Below are 26142 nucleotides of genomic sequence, written 5' to 3'. Positions count from 1 at the left end.
TGTATACTAGCTCTCTTTTCAGCCACCAGGTTGCAGATGATAGCATGATGCCAACTAGACTTCCCTGGAGAGATGACCCCACCAATGTATCCTGGAGCTCCGCTTCCCCAGAGCCCCATGCTACTAGGGAAAGAGAGAGGCAGGCTGGGAGTATGGATCAAACAGTCAAAGCTAATGTTCAGTGAGGAAGCAATTACAGAAGCCAAGCCTTCCACCTTCTGCATTCCACAATGACCTTGGGTCAATACTCCCAGAGGTTTAAGAATAGGAAATCTGGGAGTCCAGTGGCAGTGCAGTAGATTAAGCACACATGGTGTGCAAAGCCAAGGACCCGCATAAGGTTCCCAGTTAAGCCCCCGGCTCCCCACCTGCAGGGGAGTCGCTTCACAAGCGGTGAAGCAGGTCTGCAGGTGTATATCTTTCTCCCCCTCTGTCTTCCTCTCCTCTCTCCATTTCTCTCTGTCCTATCCAACAACAATGATAACAATAACAACAGCAACAATCACTACAGCAATAAAATAGCAAGGGCAAGAAAAGGAAATAAATAAATAAATATTAAAAAAGAATAGGAAAGCTATCAAAGGAGGGGATGGAATACGGAGGTCTTGAGGTGGGAATTGTGTGGAGTTGTACCCCTCATATCCTATGGTTTTGTCAATGTTTCCTTTTTATAAATAAAAAATATAAATAAAAGAATAATATGATTCTCAGCCTTTTATGGTATAAAGGATATTTATTTTGTTTATTTTGTCATTACAGAAGCTTTCACTTCCCAGGCCAGCTTTCTCAAATGGAGAGAGAGAGACATCACAGCTCTCAAGTTTTCCCTGGTGGCATATTCAGGTCCTGTACTGGGGACTCTACCCTGGGTGTTCTGTATGACCAAGAGGGGCTTTCCCTTGTTAACTAATCAACCAATGTGGAAGATTTTATCAGGGCCAGTGAAACAGCTCACTTGGACAGTAGACTGCTGTGCCACATCTGGAACCCAGGTTTGAGCCCAGCCCCCACTACAGTGCTTCAGCCATTGTGCCACCTTCTGGGTCACCATGCTAGAATTTTTTAAATATTGCCTAGTTTTCCCTGAGATTTCACAATTATGTTAGGTTCAGGGGACTCTGCCTAAATTACAATTGGAGATTAACTAATTTTATCACACTGCAAGAGGTGAATAGAGTTATGTATGAAAGAATATCCCATATTCCCAGACATTCCAAGGAAGAAGAAGCAGTGAGGCTCTCCACCTCAGTGAAGTCATTTTGCTGTCACTGAGGAGATTTCCTCTAAGGATTGAAGTCAACACCCATGTTCAGAGGGGAAGCAATTATAGAAGCCAGACCTTCCACCTTCTGCATCCCACAATGGCCTTGGGTCCACACTTCCTGAGGGATAAAGAATAGGAAAGCTCTCAGGAGAGGGGATGGGATATGGAGAGCTGGTGGTGAGAATTGTGTTGAGTTATACCCCATCATATCCTGTGGCCTTGTTGATATTTTGTATTTTATAAATAAATTAATAACAATAAAATGCAAAAAAGGAATTAAAGGCTGCCAATATCTACATGATAATCTGGGCAGCCAATATTGATAGAGTTATTAAGGACTGTTTTCTCACAAAAGAAAATAACACATCAACTAGAGGACAGTATCCTATTATTTTGTGTGTATAAGGAATAAAAAGAGGGAAAGACATTTAAAGCAAAACACAGATTTTTCCCAAAGTTTATCATCAAGCAGGTGGTTGAACTTAACCTTAAGGAGACAGATATAGCTGTTCTTCTGAGGTCTTGAAAGTAGGACAAATTCTCCTTTTCCTTTTATTATTAGTAGTAGCCTTGCCTTAAGACAATAAATTCAATAAGTTGTTTTGCTAGAATATCATTTCCTATGATGTAAGGCGAGTAATAAGCTAACACAGGACTCAAGTAAAAGTGGAACTTTAGGCATTTACTCTTCTTTTTTTTAGTTTAAAGAAAATTACTTCAAATCTCAGGATCTTATTTCACATACTTGCATAATAAACATCTTTCTTAAAATTAAATTTTGAAAAATATCTCCAAAGCACTACTGGAGTAGATAATTCTGTTTTTATGTTGTTATAAAAGCACAAAATATGCTTATACTGCTATTGTTTGTAACATGCAATTTTCAACTGGACACAAATGAATTCTTCAAAGTCACTGGCATCCTAACTTAAAAAATAGAAATTAGGGTCAGTGAAATAACTCACTTGGATAGAATGTGGCTTTGCCATGTTTGCAACCCAGGTTTGAGCCCAATGTCTACCACAATGAACGAAGCTTGTGCTGAGTGTGGTCTCTTTCAGAATCTGTGTGTCTCTGAAAAAAAGAAGAAAAAAAAGGTGCATAATGTCCAGTTTTATCTGAATTATTTTCTATTTACTAATGTCCTGACAGCAATTTCAAGCCCAAAGCTCCCTGGACATAAGTAGATGCATAACACTCTTTCCCTAAAGCATTATTAATTGCAATAAAAGGTCCAAGTATTGTTTTATTTACCAAATGTATCACTGATTCTTTGGAAGCTTTGTCTGACTGAAGCATGGTTTCAAATTTGCTCGAATGAAAATAAAAATTGGACCTAGCCAGGCTACCCTCCCCCTACTCATATAGTGCATGGGTGAGGCCCCCATCTCCTTTGGAGGTGGAGGGGCATTAAAAAACAGGTTGTAAAGTTTAAAAAATTATTTTGAGAGGTGCACCAGAGCACCACCTGTCTCTGTCTTATAGTAGTGCCAGGAATTGAACTAAAATAAGTGCTGGGGAGAGAGCATAACGGACAGCATAAAGGCTTTCATGTCTGAGGCTCCAAGGTCCCATGTTCAATCTTCAGCACCAACATATGCCAGAGCTGAGCAGTAAAAATAAAGTTAATAAAAGTGGCACAGTGGATAAAGCACTGAACTCTCAAGCATGAGGTCCCAAGTTCAATCTCCAGCAGCACATGTACCAGAGTGATGTCTAGTTCTTTCTCTCTTCCTATCTTTCTCATAAGTAAATAAAACTTGTTTTAAAAATTCAATCAAATATAAAAGTATATATATTACTATGTTAGCATGAAGATGCAGAGAATGTAAAATAACTAAAAGAAAGCCTGCATCTGAAGAAACTTTTGGGGAAGGTCTGAATAGCATCAGTGAGCATCTTGAACGCCTCAAGAAAGGGCAGCACCACCATCCCCACTGTGTGGTCTTCAGTTTTAGCTTAATTTCTCTGAGTCCTGGTTTCCCCTTCTGTAAAGTGGAGATAACAAACGAGGCTTGTCTTGTGGGGAAAGTGTTATTTCTATAGTGTATAAAGCCAACTCTTCTGCTTAGTGAGTAACCAGAAATGGTAGCTGATGCGCAAGAATCTGGGCTCAAGCTCCTGCTCCACATCTGCTTCATGAACAATGAAGCAAGTCTGTCGGTGTCTATCCTTCGCTCTCCCTGTTTCCTTCTTCCATCTCAATTTCTCTCTGTCTTATCTAATAAAACAGAAAGGAATGAAGAATGGAGGAAAATGGTTGCTAAGCCCCAGTAATAAACTTTGTGGCAATTACAAAATCAATCAATAAAAAGAAGCTACCATGACAAACTGGAAGAATCTGCTTTGGCCTCAACAGGAAAGAAACCATTGTGCTGGGGAAACAGCTCACTTGGATAGTCTGCTGCTTTTCTGTACACAACCCCAAGTTCAAGCCCAGCCCCCACCACAATGAAGCTTTGGTGTGGGTGTTTTCATTGTCTTTGTATCTAAGCCCCCCCCAATCAAATTTAAAAGATTGTTAGGAACAAAAACATTATTTAAAAATGAAAGGAAATGAGCCAGGTGGTGGCACAAGAGGTAGCCAGAGAGAATATACACATTACAGCATGCAAGGACATGGGTTCAATCCCCAGGCCCCCAGTGGTGGGGAAGCAGGGAGAAGCTTTACCAGCAGTAATGGTGTACTGCAGATGTTTCTCTCGCTTATCTCTCTCCCTATCTTCCCCTTTCCTCCCAATTTTTGTCTTTATAAAAATTAATTATGTGGGTTATGTGCATGTGGCAAAAAGAGCAAGGACCAGAGTAAGGATCCCAGTTTGAGCCCCCAGCTCCCCACCTGCAGGGGAGCTGCTTCACGGTGGTGAAGCAGGTCTGCAGGTGTTTATTGTTTACTTCTCCTCTCTGTCTTCCCCTCTTTTTGCCATTTCTCTCTGTCCTGTCCAACAACAATGGAATCAGTAACAAGGACAATAAAAGCAACAACAATAAAAGCAGCAAGGACAACAAAAAGGAAAATAAATATTTAAAATTAATTATTTATAATAATAAGATAGAGAGAAATATAGTAAAGTGAATAAATAAAAACAATCAAGGGGGCAGGGCGGTGGCATACCCTGTTAAGCTCACTTAGTACTAAGCACAAGGATTCGCACAAGGATCCCAGTTGAAGCCCTGATCACCCCACCTGCAGAGTAGGGGGTTGCTTCCCAAGTGGTGAAGCAGGTCTGCAGGTGTCTTTCTCTCTCCTCCTCTATATTCCTCTCCATTCTAATTTCTCTCTGTCCTATCAAAAATAAAAATAAAATAAATGGTCACAGCAGGAGCAGTGTATCACACTGCAAGCACCAAGTCCCAGTAATAACCATGGAGGAAAAGAAAAGAGGAGAGGAGAGGAGGTTGTGAAGAGAAGAGGGAAGGGGGGAGGAGGGAAAGGGAGAAGAGAAGATGGGAGAGGAGGTAAGGGGAGGGGATGAGAGGGGAGCAGAAAGGGAAGGAGGGGAGTGAAGGGGAGGAGAGGAAAGGGATTAGGAGGGGAGAGGAGGGCAAAGGAAGGGAGGGAGGGGAAAGGAAATGAGGGGAAAGGAAAGGAGGGGAGGGAGGGGAGAGAAAAGGAGAGGAGAAAAAAGAAGAGAAAAAGGAGAAAAGCAATCAAACAGAAGAGTTGTGCTTAGGGCCATATGATGGGATTTAAGAGCTTTGAGGTGAGCAGACACCTGTGGCCCAGCAGTTAGGCTGTAAAGGCCAGTAGTTCTGGGCAGGAACTCTAGTCCGGACCTTCTAGGGGGTACTGTGTCAGGGGTGGCTAGCAGCCACACAGGTCCCACTCATTGAGGTCAGTGCAGATGCCCTCTAATCTCTTTCCTTTCATCCTGTGTATCCTCAGGCCCACGTGTCTCCTCTTCCTAGTTCTCCTGGACCCTTTGAATAGTTTAGCAGGGATCAGCCAAAGCTCCAGCTCTCTGCACTTATGGTCAGATGAGGAAGAATATATAAGACCAGTGAAGGGCAGGGCTACTCTGTTGCATCTATTCCCAGATTCCGTGGCAGCTTGTCTGTTGGAGAACATCACCTGCCTTCTCCAGAGCTACTGAGACCTATAAAGTCCTAGTCATGGTAAATATGAAGGGGCTTGGGGATGGGGTGGCTCCAGGGCCCCTGGGGTGGCAGGACTTCAGCTGCACTTTGAGCTGCATCAAGACTGTCACCTTGTCTGGTCTGGCAAGACAAGTTCACCTGGGTGCCTCCTCCTGGGCCTTAGGAGATCCCAGCAAGAAGGACCCCTCCCATGGCTTACTGCCACTAAGGACTTACTTACAGAAACTAAAGATCCTCCCCCTCCCTTCTGCCATAGTGACTTACTTTCCCACTGTCCTGAGGGACTCTTGGAACACCTCCTATGCTTCCACAGGAGATGCTAATACTTCTGGCATGCTCAGGCCAGCACCCCTGTGAGTTCTGTGGCAGGGGGTGGTGGTGGCTCTCTCCACTGAGTCACTTGTATCTAGAGCTTGGGGACAACTTCGGTTGCATCAAGTGGACTCCTCCTATGAAGGGTATTAACTGTTGCCTTGTCTAGTCTTCATTTCAACTTTCTGTGACTTGTCTGTATATGAAGCATTCTATTTACGCCAGGTTTTAAAAAGACAATTGCGTGAAAGGGTGGATTCCTATAAAACCGCAGAGTAGACCAGGACTGACAACCTCTTGGGTTTTAAAGAAGCATGAAATTATATACAACTTGAGTATTTTTGATATAACTTACCAGAGGTATTGGAAACAACTATCTTTGAGTTTGTCTCCTTAAATAAGCCATGCTTTAAAACAATTATTTGTCAAATATTACAACAGTATCTATTATTATTTTTAATGGGTGATTTAATAGTGGGCTTACAAATATCTAGTGAAGAACAATTAACAGTGATTAGCTGATCTGTTGCTCCTTCAGAGACGAGCACACAGTTACAAAAATATTTCTCACTGTAATAACGTACTTGAGTGCTTTTCACCAAAAGATACTAGATGGAGCAAGTTAGGGAGTACTGAAACCTTTAAAAGGGCAGAAAAGCAGAAACAGCAGACCTAATGAGGCCTACCGGTTAAATTAAAACTTTCTTTTTTTAATTATTTTTTTTTCTCCAGGGATATTTCTGGGGCTCACTCAGTGCCTGTACCATGAATCCACCACTCCTGGAGGCCATTTTTTCCCTTGTTGTTGCCCTTGTTGTAGCCTCATTGTGGTTATTGTTATTGTTGATGCAATTAGTTATTGGATAGGACAGAGAAAAATGGGGAGAGGAGGGGAAGACAGAAGGGGAGAAAAAGATAGATACCTGCAGACTTGCTTCTCTGCCTGTGAAGCAACTTTCCTACATGTGGGGTGCCTGGGGCTTGAACCAGATCCTTATGCTGGCCCTTATGCTGTGCGCCACATGCACTTAACCACTGTGCTACCGCCTGACCCCCTTCATTTGCTTTTGATGAGAAAGCTGCTGCTTTTAAATCAGATCTATACTGACTCTACCTTATGACACTTTCCTGCCTAAAGTCTGGAGGGGGGGCACAGGAGAGCAGAGCTGTAGCCACATGGCTTTGCAGGAGGCAGTTTAGACTGCAGCAGATAAAAGAATGTTGGGAACCACAGAAAGCTCTTCTTCAATCAAAGAAGCCCTTAGTCGCAATGACAGGATATATTCAGGTGTTTTTTTTTTTTTTACTATTTATTTATTTCCTTTTGTTGCACTTGTTTTATTGTGGTTGCTATTGATGGATAAGACAGAGAGAAACAAGGAAAGCAGGCGGAGACTGAGGGGGAGAGAAAGACAGACACCTGCAGACCTGCTTCAGCTCTTGTGAAGTGACTCCCCTGCAGGTGGGGAGCCAGCAGCTCCAACCTTACACTGGTCCTTGCACTTCGTGCCATGTGCATTTAACCCATTGCACTATCACCTTTTGACTACCCTTTTCAGGTATTTTATAACCCTGGCCTTGGTTGGGGACAGCCATAAACAGATCTCCAATTGTCTCCAGTTTCCTGGAGCTGTGAAATAGTTAGTCTAGTTAAAATTGAGCATGATATAGTAGTGGGATATTCCTACTCATGGGTTCACTAGAACAGCCCCCCCACCACACACACACACACACACACACACACACACACACACACACACACACACACACACACACAAATACAGTCTGAATGGGAAAGGAAGAGCACACCAGTGACAGTGAGTTTGCAGACTTGGTCAGAGTAACATGACTGTTTTATGGGAGTGGATGTGGAAAGAAGGATCAAAAGTCAAAGGCTGTGATAACTAGAGACTTATCTCAGGTTATGGAAACAGGCCCTTAGAAAGCTCAGCTAGAGGGAGTCGGGAGGTAGTGCTGCAGGTTAAGCACAAGTGGATGCAAGAACTGACATCAAGATCCTGGTTTGAGCCTACTGGCCCCCCACCTGCAGGGGAATTGCTTCACAAGAGGTGAAGCAGGTCTGCAGGTGTCTGTCTTACTCTCCCCCTCTAAGTCTTCCCCTCCTCTCTCCATTTCTCTGTCCTATCCAACAATGACATCAAGAACAACAATAACTGCAACAATAAAAACAAGGGCAACAAAAAGGAAAATAAATATTTTAAAAATTAATTATATATAATAAGATAAAGATAAACGTATGAAAGTGAATAAAGAAAACAATCAAGGGGGCAGGGTGGTGGCATACCATGTTAAGCTCATACAGTACTAAGTGCAAGGATTCACACAAGGATCCTGGTTGGAGCCCCCATCTCCCCTCCTGTGTGGGGGGCTTGCTTCACAAGCAGTGAAGCAAGTCTGCAGGTGTCTTTTCATCTCCCCCTCTATATTCCTCTCCCTTCTAATTTATCTCTGTTGTATAAAAAAATGAAAAAATGGCCACAGCAGGAGCAGTGGATCACAGTGCAAGCACAGAGTCCCAGTGATAACCTTAGAGAAAAAGAAAAGAGAGGATAGGACAGGAGAGGAGGGGAGGGGTGTACAAGGGAGAGAAGGGGAGAGGAGAAAAAAGAAGGGAGAAAAAAAGGAGAAAACCAACCAAACAGATGAATGTTCTTAGGGCCATATTATGGTATTTAAGAGCCTTGAGGTGAGAAGTCACCTGTGGCCCAGCAGGTAGGCTGTGAAGGCCAAAAGTGCTGGGCAGGAACTCTAGGCCGTGCCTTCTAGGAAGTTCTGTGGCAGGGGTGGCTAGCAGCCACACAGGTCCCAGTCACCATGACAGGAGTAGCCTTGAGGGGAGCAGCAGGGGAGATGACTGTGGTTGCAGCTGCCCTTACCTGGCACCTGAGCTCCCCAGACTTTGCCTACCTGCCACCGCAGCCCCCACTCACTGAAGTCAGTGAAGATGCTCCTCTAGGCTCTTCTCTTTCATCCTGCCCATCCTCAGGCCCACGTGTCTCCTCTTCCTAGTTCTCCTGGCCCCTTTAAAAAGTTTGGCTCCAGCTCTCTGCACTTATGGTAGATGAGGAAGACTATATAAGGCCAGTGAGGGGGCAGGGCTACTCTGTTGCATCTATTCCTAGATTCCGTGCAGCTTGTCTGTGGGAGAACATCACCTGCCTTCTCCAGAGCTACTGAGACCTATAAAGTCCTAGTCATGGTAAATATGAAGGGGCTGGGGCAGGGGTTGGCTCCAGGGCCCCTGGGGTGGCAGGAATTCAGCTGCACTTTGAGCTGCATCAAGGCTGTCATCTTGTCTGGTTTGGCAAGACAAGTTCACCTGAGTGCCTCCTCCTGGGCCTCAGGAGATCCCAGCAAGAAGGACCCCTCCCATGGCTTACTGCCACTAAGGACTTACTTACAGAAACTAAAGATCCTCCCCCTCCCTTCTGCCATAGTGACTTACTTTCCCACTGTCCTGAGGGACTCTTGGAACACCTCCTATGCTTCCACAGGAGATGCTAATACTTCTGGCATGCTCTAGCCAGCATCCCTGTGAGTTCTGTGGCAGGGGGTGGTGGTGGCTCTCTCTGCTGAGTCACCTGTATCTAGAGCTTGGGGAGAACTTCAGTTGCATCAAGTGGACTCCTCCTATGAAGGGTATTAACTGTTGCCTTGTCTAATCTTCATTTAAACTTTCAGTGACTTGTCTGGGTCTGAAGCCTTCTATTTAAGCCAGGTTTTAAAAAAGACAAGTGCATGAAAGGATGAATCCTGGTCCAGCTCCCCACCTTTGGGGGAGTCGCTTCACAGGCAGTGAAGCAGGTCTGCAGGTGCCTGTCTTTCTTTCCCTCTCTGTCTTCCCCTTCTCTCTCCATTTCTCTCTGTCCTATCCAACAACAATGACATCAATAACAACAGTAACTACAAAAAATATTGTTTTTGTCATTTTTACTACCAGAATTATTGCTTGGGCTAGATGTCTATATGAGAAAGTCATCATTTTCATTAGTAATTAAAAAAAACCTTATATATCAAGATTATTTAAATATATATATTAGAGACAGAGAAACAGGATGTGAAATAGGAAGATAGAGAGAGATAGAGAGTCACCTATAGGACTGCTTCTAAAGCTTTCCCGTTGAAGGCAGGGACCCTGGTCCTTGAACTATGTATCACGTGCACTTTACTGACTGAGCCACTGCATGGTATTTTATTTTATTTTATTTTATTTTACTTTATTTTTAATTATAATAGTGACAAAGATAAATAAGGAGAGAGAGAGTCTTGCAACCTATCCCACTGAAAATTCCCACATGCAGATGGAGATTTGGAAGTTGAAGGAGGGTCCTTGAACCTAGTAACTTGTATGCTTTACCAGTCTTTCTACCATGTGAACCCAAGTCATTTTGTTTAATTGACTTTTCTAAACCAGCTGTCTTTCTATTGCTAAGTTCAGATGGCTATCAGTTTTTACAAATTGCAAAATCCCTTTATTTATTTTCCTTTTGTCTCTACTTAGAAATTCTCATTCCCAAGAAGGAGGTACAAAAATAGATCTTGGAACCTGAAGCAGGAGTTACTGACTTCAATCCTTAGCACTAAATTTGCTGTAGTGAAGCTCTGATCTTCTCTTTCTCTGACCAATAAATAAATCATAAAGGAAAAGAAAAATAGAATTACTCAATACTAGTTGCATTCTCATTATCCTTGTGCGAAGGCAGTCATTAACTATCACAATCCAATTCCTCTTTATAAGGGATAACTTTAGCAAACGAATTCCTATGTTGTTTGACTTCTAAATTGTTGCAGGTGATACTTTTATCAAAATGTGCTCCTTAATGATATGATGACAGGAATCAGCTACAGAATACTAATTTAGGATGTTGGTTGGAGAGCTAAAAGCAATTCCAACAGAAAAAAAAAATCTCTCCATCTTAATAGGTTAGTTCAATAGAGGTCTATTTCTTGCCGAAGTAAAGATAGTGGAGGGTGTGGATTATTCTGTTCCATAGGGTCATTCAAAGAACAGGTTCCTTCTATCTTCTTGTCTGTCCTGCTCTGAGCAAGGAATGATGTGAGAATTTTTTTTTTGTGTGTGTGTGGCTCACTCCAGGTGGCTGTAGTTTACACCCTTCATAGCCACATTTCTTGGCAAGAATTTTATGAACACAGCCACACCTACAAGGAAGGGAAGGAAGTGTAAATCTGTTGGGTGTCAGAAAGAAAGAAGCAGTTTTGGTAGACATGAGCCAGTTTTGCCTTAGCTGCTAGGGAAATTAAAAAGAAAAAAAAAAAGACACCTCCATTATAAGGAACAACTTTTGTCTAGTTTTAGCTGCCTTGTTGAAGTTGGGATGTCTTTGTACATTTCTATGAGAGAGACCATAGTAGCATTCATTTATGATCTGGTTTTCTTTTTTATGTTCTTCAGGGATAGAAACTTAGACCTGCCACATTTGTAAGGGATGAGCTTTACCACTGAACAACTTCCCAGTCACATATATTCACAGGCATTAAAGTCAATGTAAATACAAGTTAATTGAATTTAAAGGAAAGTTCAATATATAATTTCTCCTAGATTTAACAATTTGTTAGATCTTATCCTATTTTGGCTACTTGCACATAAAGGAAAGGAATTAGGATTTGATGCATACATACACCTGAATAACATTTTGTTGAAGAAAAATGTTTATTTTCAAATTCAAAAGTAGAATCTCCCAACTGCATAAAAATAGCAAAGCTGTGGTTTTGTTAATTTATCCTTTCTTAAATAAAAAATAAATTAAAAAAAGAAAAAGAAAACGACAAAGCTAACAGATGGAATTAGACTCTTCTCTTTGGTAGCTGACTTTACTGTTAACTGAGGCCCCCTAGAGCCCTATTAGCCAAATATGCGACTCTGCTAATCCCAGAATTTTTAAAATAATTATTTATTAACTATCTCCTGTATGTGAGAAATAGTGTGATTTAATGAATCCAAAAAGAAGGTGTTGTTCTACTCTTAGAATATTATATCTGGGTGAAATTGGAAGATGTTTCTAAGATGGGAAGAATCCTCACCAACTCTGAAGATATCAGACAAGCAAAAGTTCCGCTCTCTGTCAGCAGTCTGTTTTTAAGAATGTTCTGGGTGGTTCTAATGCAAGCTAAGGGTTGAGTATCTCTGGTCTAGTGAGATCCTTCATGAGACATTATGATGCATGAAAGAATATAGTCAGCTTCCTATTGTGTCATTCTAAGCATTTTTCTAACATCACTAGACACAATAAAATGTGTAAGAATTAAAAAAAAAAGATGGTTTCCTATAAAACCAGAGTAGACCAGGACTGACAACCTCTTGGGTTTTAAAAAAGCATGAAATTATATACAACTTGAGTATGCTTCCCATATGTATTGGAAACAACTGTCTTTGAGTTTGTATCCAAAAATAAGCCATGTTTTAAAACAATTGTGTGTCAAATATTACAACAGTATCTATTCTTTTTTAATGGGTGATTTAATAGTGGGCTTACAAATATCTAGTGAAGAACAATTAACAGTGATTAGTTGATCTGTTGCTCCTTCAGAGACTAGCACACAGTTACAAAAATATTTCTGACTGTAATAAAGTACTTGAGTGCTTTTCACCAAAAGATACTAGATGGAGCAAGTTAGGGAGTACTGAGACCTTTAAAAGGGCAGGAGAGCAAAAACAACAGACCTAATGAGGCCTCCTGGTTAAATTAAAACTGTTTCTTTTTTTTAATTTAATTGTTTTTTGCCTCCAGGCTTATTGCTGGGGATCACTCAATACCTGTACCATGAATCCACTGCTCCTAGAGGCCATTTCCCCCCCCCTTTCTGTTGCCTTTGTTGTTGTAGCCTCATTGTGGTTATTATTGTTAATTGTTAATCCTGTTTGTTATTGGATAGGACAGAGAAAAAAGGGGATTTGATGGGAAGACAGAAGGGGAGAGAAAGACACCTGCAGACCTGCTTCACTCCCTGTGAAGGGACTCCCATACAGGTGGGGAGCCTGGGCCTTGAACCAGGATCCTTATGCCGGCCCTCATGCTGTGTGACACGTGTGCTACTTCCCGACCCCCTTCATTTGTTTTTGATGAGACAACTGCTGGTTTTAAATTAGATCTATACTGATTCCACCTTGTGCCACTTACCTGCCTAAATTCCAGGGGGGGTGAGCACAGGAGAGCAGAGCTGTAGCCACATGGCTTTGTAAGATGCAGATTATACTGCAGCAGGATAAAAGAAAGTTGGGAACCACAGAAAGCTCTTCTTCAGTCAAAGAAGCCCTTAGTCTCTATTACAGGATCTATTCAAGTGTTTTTTGTTTGTTTGTTTTTAGTATTTATTTATTTCCTTTTGTTGCACCTGTTTTATTGTGGTTGCTATTGATGGATAAGACAGAGAAATGGAGAAAGGAGGGAAAGACTGAGAGGGGGAAAGACAGACACCTGCAGACCTGCTTCAGCTCTTGTGAAGTGACTCCCCTTCAGGTGGGGATCCTTAACACTGGTCTTTGCACTTTGTGCCACATGCATTTAACCCACTGCATTATCGCCTGACTACCCCTTTCAGGTATTTTATAACCCTGGCCTTGGGGACAGCCATAAACAGATATCCAATTGTCTCCAGTTTTCTGGAGCTGTGAAATAGTCTAGTTAAAATTGAGCATGATATAGTAGTGGGCTATTGCTATGCATGGGTTCACTAGAATAACCCCCCACTACATACACACACACACACACACACACACACACACACACACACACACACACACACACACACACACAAATACAGTCTGAATGAGAAAGGAAGAGCACACCAGTGACAGTGAGTTTGCCGACTTGGTTAGAGTACCATGTCTGTTTTATGGAAGTGGATGTGGAAAGAAGGATCAAAACTCAAAGGTGGTGATAACTGAAGACATTACCTCAGGTTATGGTAATGGCCCCTTAGAAAGCTTAGCTAGAGGGAGTTGGGAGGTAGTGCTGAGGGTTAAGGGCAAGTGGCTACAAAACACAAGGACCGGCATAAGGATCCTGGTTTGACTCTTCTGCCCCCCCACCTGCAGGGGAGTTGCTTCACTAGAGGTAAAGCAGGGGAGTCGGGCTGTAGAGAAGCGGGTTAAGCGCAGGTGGCACAAAGCACAAGGACCGGCATAAGGATCCCGAACCCCAGCTCCCCACCTGCAGGGGAGTCACTTCACAGGCAGTCAAGCAGGTCTGCAGGTGTTTATCTTTCTCTCCTCCTCTCTGTCTTCCCCTCCTCTCTCCATTTCTCTCTGTCCTATCCAACAATGACAACAACAATAATAACTACAACAATAAAACAACAAGGGCAACAAAAGGGAATAAATAAATAAAATAAATATAAAAAATAAAAATAAATAAATAAATAAAAAAGAGGTAAAGCAGGTCTGCAGGTGTCTATCTTTCGCTCTTCCTCTCTGTCTTCCACTCCTATCTCCATTTCTCTGTCCTATCCAACAACAATTACATCAAGAACGACAATAATAACTACAACAATAAAACAAGGGCAACAAAAGGGGATAAATATTTTTAAAAAAGAAAAGAAAGCTTAGCTAGTGTGGAAAGTTCTTTACTTTCCTTTTCACAACTTTTGAAAGCTTGAAATCCTCTGGCTCAAGGAGAAATGCAATGGGATATTTGCTGGTGATAATTTGGATGTCTAAAATTATCTTTTATGGCTTATAATGAATTATAATCGGCACCCTTTTCCCCCCTTTTTTCACGTGTTTACATATAAGTTTTCTGTTCATTCTCTTTGTTAACTGGGAGTGATTTTGGTAACTAATGGGTGGCTTTGCTTAGCAAGAAAAGGAAAGCAGTTTCCTGGTATTATTAAACTCTAAAAAACTGTACAATTTCTTCACTCTGATAAATATGTATTTTACTAGGAAACAGCAAAGTCTTTGTGACACACTCCTCTTCCCTCAGGAGTGTTGGTAGTAAAAGGAAAATGCTGTTTAAAAAGATGTGTTCCACAAGGTTATATGCTTCCAATATTTAGAATGTACCTAACTTCTGCTTATCTGGCATTTTCTAAATGAATCATTTGACTGTAGTTTGCTGATTCAAGCTAGTTTTAAATAGAGAAAGAAAAGTTCTTCTACAAGAATAGGACTAAAGAAAGACCAGGTGAACTCAAAAGGTACAAAGTTATCAGAATGAATGAAAGCTGGAAGGAGGAATTTTGCATGCATTGGCGTTCTCACCAGGCTTTTTCCCAGATGCTGAGGGAAATGGTGCAAGAGCTACTACTCTGTCCTTGTAAAATGGTATAGTCCTTACTCTGAATATCAATTGCAGCTACAAAACTAGGGTGCGGTCTCTAGTCTTAACCTAGCAGTTCATTAATATCTCTGGATTCCCAAAGCATGTCTCTGAACTGTCTTTCACAAAACATGTTTGGGAAATAGTCCTTGAGCAGGAGAGGCTTCCAGAAAGATAATTATACAAAAAGCTGGTTACTTAGTCAGGTATGAGTCATTTCTTTTCTTTTTGGTTAATTTGTTTTTTTAATTTTTATAAGTCATTAAATGGTTTAAAATATCATAAGATTACAAAAGCGTGTAGTTCCATACCACACCAACCACCACATTCAGTACTCTCACCACTCTCCACCTCCCTTCAAAGATAACCACTATAATTTTGCCAAAATCTGACTTTTTAAACCTATACAAGTCCATGTATTTCAGTTCTTTATATTGAACATATAAGCTAAGCCATCTGGTTTAGAAATGTAGGTAATTTGGCTATAGATGTAAACAGTAATAAGAATCCTTGAACACATATATCAAATTAAATAACCTCAAAGTATTACATATAGAAGGGATTAAAAACAAAACAGAGTTGTAGGAGAGACTCAAACATACTAGAGATAATTACTTCATTTAAAAATACATAGAGAACTCTGAGTGTGAATGCATTATACATGAAAGTATTACATAGGTTTAATGTAAATACATCTAAGAGGTTTTCATTTATTTATTTTCCCTTCTGTTGCCCTTGATTTTTATTGTTGTGGTTATGATTGTTATTGATGTCATCATTGTTAGATAGAACAGAGAGAAATGGAGAGAGGAAGGGAAGACAGGGAGAGAAAGATAGACACCTGCAGACCTGCTTCACTGCCTATGAAGCAACTCCCCTGCAGGTGGGGATCTGGGGGCTCGAACTGGAATCCTTAGGCCAGTCCTTATGCTTTGTGCCATGTGCCCTAAACCTGCTGTTCTACCACCTAACTCATGAACAGTAAATACAGTTTTTGGTACATGTGTAAAATTTCTCAGTTCTCTGCAAAACACTCTAACCTGCCCCCCCCCCACCTAGGTGCACCTTCACCATCTTGCACCAGGACCTGAAATCCTAACAGTCTTCAAAAAATAAACAAAATTATTATGAGAGAAATATATAAAGAGACAGTAGAGACCAGAGTCCTGCTCAACTCTAGATTATAGTAATGCTGGAAATTGTATTTGGGACTTTAGAGCTACAGGCATGAAAGTTTCTTTTTTTTTGAGGTTTTATTTTTAATAAACATTTTATTTGGAAGTGATTTAAGAATTACAGAAAAGCTGCAAAAGAACCACTACTATCCTTCATGCAGTGTCCCCAAGTGTTAACATATGACTTAGCCAGGTACATTTGTCAAAATTGGAATATTGACAATGATACATAACTATGAACTAATCTCCAAGCTTTTTATGGATTTCACTAGTTTTCCACTAATGTTCTTTTTTTTTCCTTTTTGTTAATTAATCCTTTCTTTAAAAAAAGCATGAGGGAGTCGGGCTGTAGCGCAGTGGGTTAAGTGCAGGTGGCGCTAAGCACAAGGACCCGCATAAGGATCCCGGTTCAAGCCCTGGCTCCCCACCTGCAGGGGTGTTGCTTCACAAGTGGTGAAACAGGTCTGCAGGTGTCTTTCTCTCCCTCTCTCTGTCTTCCCCCTCCCCTCTCCATTTCTCTCTTTCCTATCCAACAACAATGACAACAATAATAACTACAACAATAAAACAAGGGCAACAAAAGGGAATAAATAAATAAAAATAAATATTAAAAATGCATTTAAAAAAACTTTAAAAAAGCATGAAAGTTTCTTGCATAACCATTATGCTGTCTTCTCAGCCTAAAAGAATCTTTTGAAAAAATGTTCTTTTCTCATTGTTCTTTTCACTAGCAAGATTTATCCATTACCACTTCTTTCATATTTTAAAGTTGTTTCATATCTTTTGTAAATGGTTATATTTTAATTTTTAATTACTTTTATTTACTTATTGGATAGAGATAGCCAGAAATTGAGAGGAATGGGGAGATAGAGAGGGAGAGAGATGGAGAGACACCTGTAATGCTGATTCACCACTTGCAAAGCTTTCCCCTTGAAGGTGGGGACCAGTGTCTAAAACTTGGGTCCTTGCCCATTTTACATGTGCACTCAACCAAGTGCACCACCACCCCAGTCCTTGATGTCTCATATTTTTATGGCTGTGCTCTATGATCTGTTTTACTATGTATCACTTTGTTGAGTGTTCAATGTTCCTTTTTTATTTCTCTGTGACATTCCTTTCAGTAACTCTTGCAAAGCAAGTCTGGCGATGGCAAACTCCTTTGTTTTTGTATGTCTGGCACTGTTTTGATTGCTCTTGCATATTTGAATGATAGTCTTCTAGCATAAAATGTGTGAGACTGGCACATTTTTAGAGAGTGTAGCCAGTTTGTCTTCTGTTTCTGATGTTCTCTTATACATGGCTGAGTCTACTTATTTTACTTGCTATTTGATACTGGAAGGAATTCAAAGTGTTCTTCATACCCTATTGTTTTAAAACCTTGAATATACCACTTCTCTCTCCTGGCCTCCATGGTTCCTGCAGGAAAATCTTCTGTGAATCTGACTATACTGTGTGTGTGTGTGTGTGTGTGTGTGTGTGTGTGAATCACTTTATTCTTTTACTTTATATAATTTCACAGTGATGTTTCTTAATGTAATCCTATTTGGGTTTAGAAATTTGAGAGTTCTGTCTCCTTCCTGAACATCTGCCTTCTGACCAAATCACACATTTGGAAATGTTCTGTTATCTTTTCCTTGAATGTAGTCTTTGCTCCCTTCCTTTTTATCCTTTCCTTCTGAGACACTCATAATCCTGATATTACTTTCATAATAGTCTTTAATCCTCTTGAAGAGTTGCTTCATGGGAGTCGGGCAGTAGCACAGCATGTTAAACACATGTGGCACAAAGGACAAGGACTGGTGTAAGGATCCCGGTTCAAGCCCCCAGCTCCCCTCCTGCAGACGAGTCACTTCACTGGTGGTGAAGCAGGTCTGCAGGTGTCTTTCTCTCCCCCTCTCTGTCTTTCCCTCCTCTCTCCATTTCTCTCTGTCCTATCCAACAATGATGGCACCAATAATAACTATAACAGTAAAACAAGGACAAAAAAGGGAATAGATAATAAATGTAAAAAAAATTAAGAGTTGCTTCATTTTTCCTAAAGGTTATTTTTCTCCTCCTACTTTGAATTCAAAGAGTATAGCTAGTTTGTCTATTTCTTTTCTTTTCTTTTTTCTTTTTTTTCTTTTTCTTTCTTTTTTTTTTACTATTTATCTATTCCCTTCTGTTTTCCTTGTTTTTTTTTTATTGTTGTTGTTGGTGTTGGATAGGACAGAGAGAAATGGAGAGAGGAGGGGAAGACGGGGAGAGAAAGACACCTGAAGACCTGTTTCACCGCCTATAATGCGACTCCCCTGCAGGTGGGGAGCGGGGGCTCGAACCCGCATCCTTATGCCCATCCTTGCGCTTTGCACCACCTGCGCTTAACCCGCTGTGCTACCGCCCGACTCCCTGTCTTCTATTTCTGATATTGTCTGTTCTATGTGGGTAAGTCTAATTCCTTTACTTGTTACTTGAGAGTGGAATGTATACAAAGTGTCCTTCATCCCCTATAACTGTTTTCAAGTTTTCCATTTTACTATCAAGGGACACTTTAAAGTCGCTTCCTTCTTAATCTGTTTCTTCAAATTTCCTGACAATGCAGTTGCTAAATTCTTCCTCTGCTGATAGCTCTTCTGTAACTGTATCATTGAATTTCTTGGTTATGCAGCACCCGCATTTTCCTAGTTTTACACATCTGTTTGGTTTCTGTTGTTGGCCAGCAAATGGTGCTGGGTTCTGCCTTATATTTGAGTTGCAATGGGGATGAAATAGTACTGCAGTATTATGACACCTGATGTCCCTTAAACAGTCTGTCAGGGGCAGGGGAGGGGTAGGGGGATTCCAGACCTCCTACTGTTTCCAGATTGATTCCTAAAAGTGGGAACTCTGCTTTGAAGTAAAAGTCACTTTCCTCCTTGCAGGGTGGTCTGATCCCATTCACCAGGGTTTCTATGCCATTTGGGACAACTTAGACTTTGGTAAGCTTCTTGGCTGCCATGAAGGAAGAAAAATCATTTCCCTAGTGCTCCTGGATGGACCCTCTGGGGTTCACACAATAGATTGTGGCTTCTATATCCCTAAACAGTAACTTAAACTCTCTTAAACCACTAGGTTCCTGAATGGTTTCCAGGAGGCCCTTTAATATCCACCAGGTGGATCTAAAGCAAATGCAAATATGGTAGCTGATGTCTAAGCAATGCTGCGTTTATTTATTTATTTATTTATTTATTTATTTATTTATACCAGAGCACTGCTCATCACTGGTTTATAGTGGTACAGGGTATTAAACCTGGGACTTCAGAGCCTCAGCCACGTTTCTTTGCATATCCAGTATGCTATATATCCCCACTCTCAATGCTGCGTTTCTGTTAATGTCCTTTTCTCCCTTCCCCCAGCTCCTGGAGTCCACACAATCAATGACTTTCAAATATTAATGATCCTTTCTTTACCAAAAAACCCAGATGTTCTCTGATGAAATTTGTTTAGTTATTTTGTTATAATATCAACATTTGTTTTCTGGTGAAGGGACAACTTTCTGTGAATAGGCCACCATAGCTCCACCCTGGAAGTCTTTTTTTTTCCCTACCAGGGTTATTGCTGATCTCCTTACCTACATGAATCCACTTTTCCTGCTGGTGACCATTTTTTTTCCCTTCTGTTTGATAGGATAGACAGAAATTGAGAAGGATGGGATGGGTCGAAAGGGAAAGAGAGACACAGCTTTGCTTTACCACTTGTGATGTTTCCCTAGAGCCAGTTTCTTTGCACATTAATTTTTGCACACAACCAGGTACACCAACCAGAACCCTGAGAGTGAATCATTCATAAATAGTTCACCTGCAGAGGGGGTAAATAGCACAATGGTTATGCAGGGACTCTCATGCCTGAGGCTCCAATGTTCCAGAATCAATTTCTCCCGTCCCTACCACCACAAACCAGAACTGAGCAGTGCTTTGGTTAAAAAAACAATCAGATAAATAAATATATATAATATATATATGGGCATCTTCCTCCCACAGCGTCAGTGCATCTCTATCCACATTGGCCAGGCTGGTGTCCAGATCGGTAATGCCTGCTGGGAGCTCTACTGCCTGGAACACGGCATCCAGCCTGATGGCCAGATGCCCAGTGACAGGTCCACTGGGGATGGAAATGAATCCTTCAGCACCTTTTTTAGTGAAACTAGCACTGGCAATCGTGTACCAAGGGCAGTGTTTGTAGACCTGGAACCCACAGTCATTGGTGAGTTGGCCTGTAACCTGGGTGAGATCCCAGGGGTGTGTCCTGGGACTCCACAGACACCTTAAGGCTGGGTCTTCTTACACAGGGCTAGTGGTGAGAGGCTTCTATGATTTCCCTTTGCAGATGAAATTCGCAGTGGCCCCTACTGCCAGCTATTCCACCCTGATCAGCTCATCACGGGCAAGGAAGACGCTGCTAATAACTATGCTCGTGGACATTACAGCTTGGGCAGGGAGGTTATAGACCCTGTCTCCGATCAGATTCGGAAACTGATAAGATAACATCACTTGCTCAATGTGGCGTGGGACTAACTACAAGAACTCTTCGCACACTGATGGCCCTCACTGAACATCTAGACTCTCAGCTGAGACACTCTTGGGCTATGGCACAACTATTTGCAGCAAGACCAGCTTCTCTTTTCTGTTTTATTTTGATGACATTTAAGAACAATAACCATCATGGTTTATAAATGGGTCTCACAGAGGTCAGTGGAGAATGTCCACAAATCTGAACACCTTTTGATAGGTGAGTGTTAGATACCATTTTTTAGCAACCTTTCATAGAATACTAGTTTGTCAGCCAACACTTCCCATATAAGTAGGAAACCCCAGTGAGGTGTGTGTGTGTGTGTGTGTGTGTGTTGGGGGGGGGTCTTGAATTGTAATAATCACTTTTATCAACTTTCTTTCTGGTAACTACTCCTTACTGTGCTGATCACTGTTTCAAGTTAGTATTTAGTGAAATATATAAAACTGAATAATTAACTTTGTTAAAACCACACAGAAAGGAACCTGCTGGAGCCAGACCTAGACCTGACCTGACTCCAGTACCTGATTCCATTGGAACTTGATGGTTCTGATATATTCCTGCTCAGAAACTTGTTACCAAATCTTTTTTCTTTATTGAGGGATTAATAGTTTGCAGTTGACAGTAAACTATAGTAGTTTGTACATGGGTAACATTTCTGTTTTCCACATAATAATATAACACCCCCCTCCACCCCCACCCTTCTCTACTATCACATTCCAGGACCTAAACACTCGCCCCCCCAACCTGAGTCTTTTACTTTGGTGCATTACACCTAATTCTGCTTTGTGTTTTCCCTTCTGTTTGATAAATCTTTCTGAAGTATCCATTACACAGAGGCAGTGGTTGCAGGCTATCTTGGTCACACTCCAACTGATAAGTTTCCCTTGCTCTGTGGTCACACCAAGGGCAACAAAGATTACATTCTGTTTCAAAATTAAACTATACAGTCATTACAGATCTTGTGATTCCTTTAATTTCAGAAATGAAGGTAGTTTACTTTTTAAATAGCCTTTTTCACTGGGGGTATGGATTGACCTGCCATCATCCATGTCCAGCAGAGAAGCAATTACAGAAGCCAGAACATTCACCTTCCATACCCCATAAAGAACATTGGTGTATAATCCCAGAGGGGGAGAAATATTAGGGGAAGATGACCAGAGGGCTCAGAACTCCAATTCCATCAGGACCCAGAGAGAGAAGAGGAAAAAAGAAAGGCATTTGGACATAGTAATATATGTAGAAAGAAAAGTTAAGACTACAGTAAAATGGGCAAATATGTGTAAGTACAGCTAGTTATAGAATTAAGTCAATTGGGGGCCTGGCAGTGGTGTGCCAGTTTAAGTGCACATATTGCAAAGCACAAGCACCCACTGAAAGATCCTGGTTTAAGCCTTTAGCTCCTCACATGCAGCGAGGTCACTTCATAAATGGTTAGTTAGGTGGCAGGTATCTATCTTTATTCCCCTCTGTCTTCCCTTCCCCTCTCAACTTCTCTCATATCAAAATATTTTTTAAAAAGCCAGAAAACATAGAAACTGTGGATTCATAGAGAAAGAACCAAGCCCCAGAGATAATCCTGGAGGCAAAAAAAAAAAAGGAAATTGGCCAATCCATATCTGTGACCTTGGGATTACTAATACAGTTTCCAGGGGAAGGAATGAGAGTGTGGAACTCTGGTGGTGGTAACAGTGTGAAATTATACCCCGTTATCTATAACTTTGTAAATCAATATTAAATCACTAATAAAAAATAAAATAGCCATTTTAGTGGAATTTTCCCCAACAAGTAATTGATTGTGAAGTTTCTCTGAATACTTAAATTCCTCAAAGTCCTGACTGTTTTACAAGCATTATTCATATTTCTTTTATAAGCTTGGCCACTGTAATCAGAGATTCAGAAAAGTCACTGTAGATACCTTCAAGACTTAATTTATTTTGCAGGCCGACAAGTGCGAAGGTCTTCAGGGATTCCTGGTTTTCCACAGCTTTGGTGGGGGAACTGGTTCTGGGTTCACCTCTCTCCTGATGGAGCGTCTCTCTGTCGACTATGGCAAGAAGTCCAAGCTCCAGTTTTCCATCTACCCATCTCCCTGGGTGTCCACAGCTGTCGTGGAGTCCTACAACTCCATCCTCACCACTCACAGCACCCTGGAGCATTGTGACTGTGACTTCATGGTAGACAATGAAGCCACCTATGACATCTGTTGTCGAAATCTGGACATTGAACGACCAACCTACATCAACCTCAATCGCCTTATTAGTCAGGTAGCGTCCTCCATCACTGCTTCCCTCAGGTTTGATGGAGCCCTGAATGTTGACCTGGCAGAATTCCAGACCAACTTGGTGCCCTATCCCCGCATCCACTTCCCTTTAACCACCTATGCCCCTGTAATATCTGCTGAGAAAGCATACCATGAAGAACTTTCAGTTCCGGAAATCACCAAGGCATGCTTTGAGCCAAACAACTAGATGGTGAAATGTGACCCTCGCCATGGTAAATACATGGCCTGCTGCCTGTTGTACCGTGGTGACGTGGTCGCCAAAGATGTCAGTGCTGCCATTGCCAGCATTAAGAACAAGCATAGCATCCAGTTTGTGGACTGGTGCCCCACTGGCTTCAAAGTTGGCATTAATTACCAGCCTCCCACTGTGGTCCCTGGTGGAGACCTGGCCAAGGTCCAGCGGTCTGTGTGCTTGCTGAGTAACACCACAGCCATTGCTGAAGCCTGGGCCTGGCTGAACCACAAGTTTGACCTAATGTTTGCAAAGCGTGCATTTGTCCATTGGTATATCGGTGAGGGCATGGGGGAGGGAGAGTTTTCTGAGGCCCGAGAGGACATGGCTGCCTTAGAGAAGGATTATGAGGAGATTGGAGCAGATAGTGCTAATGGAGATGATGAGGGTGAAGAGTATTAACTTGACATTTTTTATTCCTGTCTGTCTTGAACTCATTTGTGAAGCAGTCTATTGTGGCATAAAGCTGTCAATAAAATATTTTCATATGAATGTGTTTGGTTGCTTATTTTAATTTTGAGGTAAACAAGCAGAGAATGATACCACAGCCTTGATGCTTTCTCTCAATACGGTAGATCTTTTACTCAAACCTGGGCCACACACATGGCAAAGTCCCACACTATCTCAGTGAGTTCCTTAGCTAGCCCTTGGTTACACTTATATCATAAACATTTGCCCCACTTCAAGCCCCTTTGGGAACAGATGAAGTGGCTAGAGATCTACCTGATCATTTAGATCAGTAGTTCAAGTGATTGATGTGTGTTCTTTGTTGTGCTTGTGGTCAGGTATGTTTCTGTAACTCTGCACACTGGTGATAAAAAGTCATCTCTAGTGTATCAGGGAGATACAACCCTGACCTGCTCAACAAACTTTTAGCCTGAAGTTCCAATTTCTTTCCCTCACATCACCACAACCTGAGTTGAGTAGTATTGTGAAAAATAAATGGAAAGTGAAATAAGTGGGACAGATCTGACTGGTATTTTTCCAAGTTAGACAACATATTGTCCACATCTTTCACCTGTGGATATTAAAAAAGCACATCTGGGGGGTCGGGCGGTGGCGCAGTGGGTTAAGCGCATGTGGCGCAAAGCGCAGGGACCAGCGTAAGGATCCCGGTTCGAGTCCCCGGCTCCCCACCTGCAGGGGAGTCGCTTCACAGGCGGTGAAGCAGGTCTGCAGGTGTCTATCTTTCTCTCCCCTTCTCTGTCTTCCCCTCCTCTCTCCATTTCTCTCTGTCCAATCCAACAACGAATTGCATCAACAAGGGCAATAACCACAACGAAGCTACAACAAGGGCAACAAAAGGGGGGAAAAATGGCCTCCAGGAGCGGTGGATTCATGGTGCAGGCACCGAGCCCAGCAATAACCCTGGAGGAGGGAAAAAAAACAAAGCACATCTGAGTCTGTGGATCTCAGCTAAGTCTTCAGAGAGTTGAATTAAAGATTCATTTTAAGACTTGTTGAGAGGAGGAGAGAGGGGACCAGAATATCACTCAACACACGAGATGCAGGGGTTAGACTTGGGACCTTGTGTGAAGAGTCCAAGGCTCTAGTCAGCATGCCACTCCATTTCTGGGTCTTTTATTTTTTTCTCCTAAAGCCTCTATTTCTGTTCTGTTGCTACAATATGTGGGGTAGCTAGTGATATTAGTCATAGATATGGCAAACGCTAGAAGAAGAAGTCATAGATATCATAGGCAGTAATTTGTTGAACTGTAATTTAAATCAGTAGCCATAATGTCAGAAACAATTGCTAACAATGTTAAAATATAATCTCATGGAAACAATTTGGAGTTGTGCTCATTTCTTTCATACTTAGCCAAAAGCTACTGTGGCAAATAAAATTGTACTTAATTCCCTATTTGGAGAAAGTGAAACTTTTTGAGTCAAAATCAATAACAGCCCAAGGCTGTTATAATTGGTACTTGACTCATCATTTATTGGGGGAATAACTTATGTAGAGGAATAAAGAGAATTGAATACTGTGTAGGCAAGATTAGAGAGAAGGCAGTTCCCTGAGTTGGACCCTCTTCCAACTACCTCTTCAGAAGCAACATAAGCAGGGATGAGCAAAGAAAGCCAGGGCACTGTGAGTAGCCGGAGAACTTAGTGACCAGTATTCAGGTACAATTGGTGTGGCCAGCAAGGCTGAATAGAGTAATAAGAAGCAGATGATGTCCACAGGCCAGGTTTCATGCACAAGGGAGGAAACAGTTTGGTACTTAGTTGCTCACCTGACTGGGAATTGCTGGGGCTGGGAGCCTACACAATGAATCCACTGTCCTCAGCAGCCATTTTCCTCTTTTTAAATTATGATTGAGGCAGAGAAAAAAAGATGGAGAGAGAGTAACATCTACAGCCTGCTCCACAGCTTGTGAATCTTCTCCCAGGCAGTGGGGAAGGAAGGTTCAAGCCTGGCTCCTTGATCATAGTGACATGTGCACTTTACTGGTGTGCCACCTCCTGACCCCAGATTTCCTTTTAATGATCTACTTTATCCAGATGGTGCTCAGGTACTATCTTTTCCCTGGCTCTTTTCCTTCCTTTTTCTCTTTTTCCCACTCTTTTTTTTTCACACTTCATCCATTCATCCATTTCTCACTTCTATTTCACTTACTCTGAAGAGAGCAAGCTTGGCCTCTGAGCCTAGTACAGACTTGTTTTTAGCTTGAGAGATGCTTCAAAATTGTGTTCGGGGGACCATATAGCATTCATCATGAGATAAATTATAATCTTATGAAAATCAATATTCCAGATCCAGGCAATGACAAATCTGACTAAGTGCACACATTACAGTGAGCAAGGATCCAGGTTCAATCCCCTGTCCCCCACCTACAAAGGGAAAGCTTTGCAAGTGGTGAAGCAGGGCTACAAGTGTCTGTCTCTTCCCCTCCCTCCCTTTCCTCCCTCAATTTTTCTCTGTCACCTTCCAATAAAGTAAATAAAATATT

General features: G+C 41.7%; 1 pseudogene; it reads left to right on the top strand.

Annotated features, from left to right (window-relative positions):
* Positions 1–8846: 8846 nt before the first annotated feature.
* LOC132536226 (tubulin alpha-1C chain-like) lies at positions 8847–23593 on the top strand (annotated as a pseudogene).
* The last annotated feature ends 2549 nt before the right edge of the window (positions 23594–26142 follow it).

The sequence above is a fragment of the Erinaceus europaeus genome (assembly GCF_950295315.1).
Source record: "Erinaceus europaeus chromosome 6 unlocalized genomic scaffold, mEriEur2.1 SUPER_6_unloc_7, whole genome shotgun sequence".
NCBI classification, from domain to species: Eukaryota; Metazoa; Chordata; class Mammalia; order Eulipotyphla; family Erinaceidae; genus Erinaceus; species Erinaceus europaeus.
This window is presented reverse-complemented; position numbering and strand designations above follow the sequence as displayed.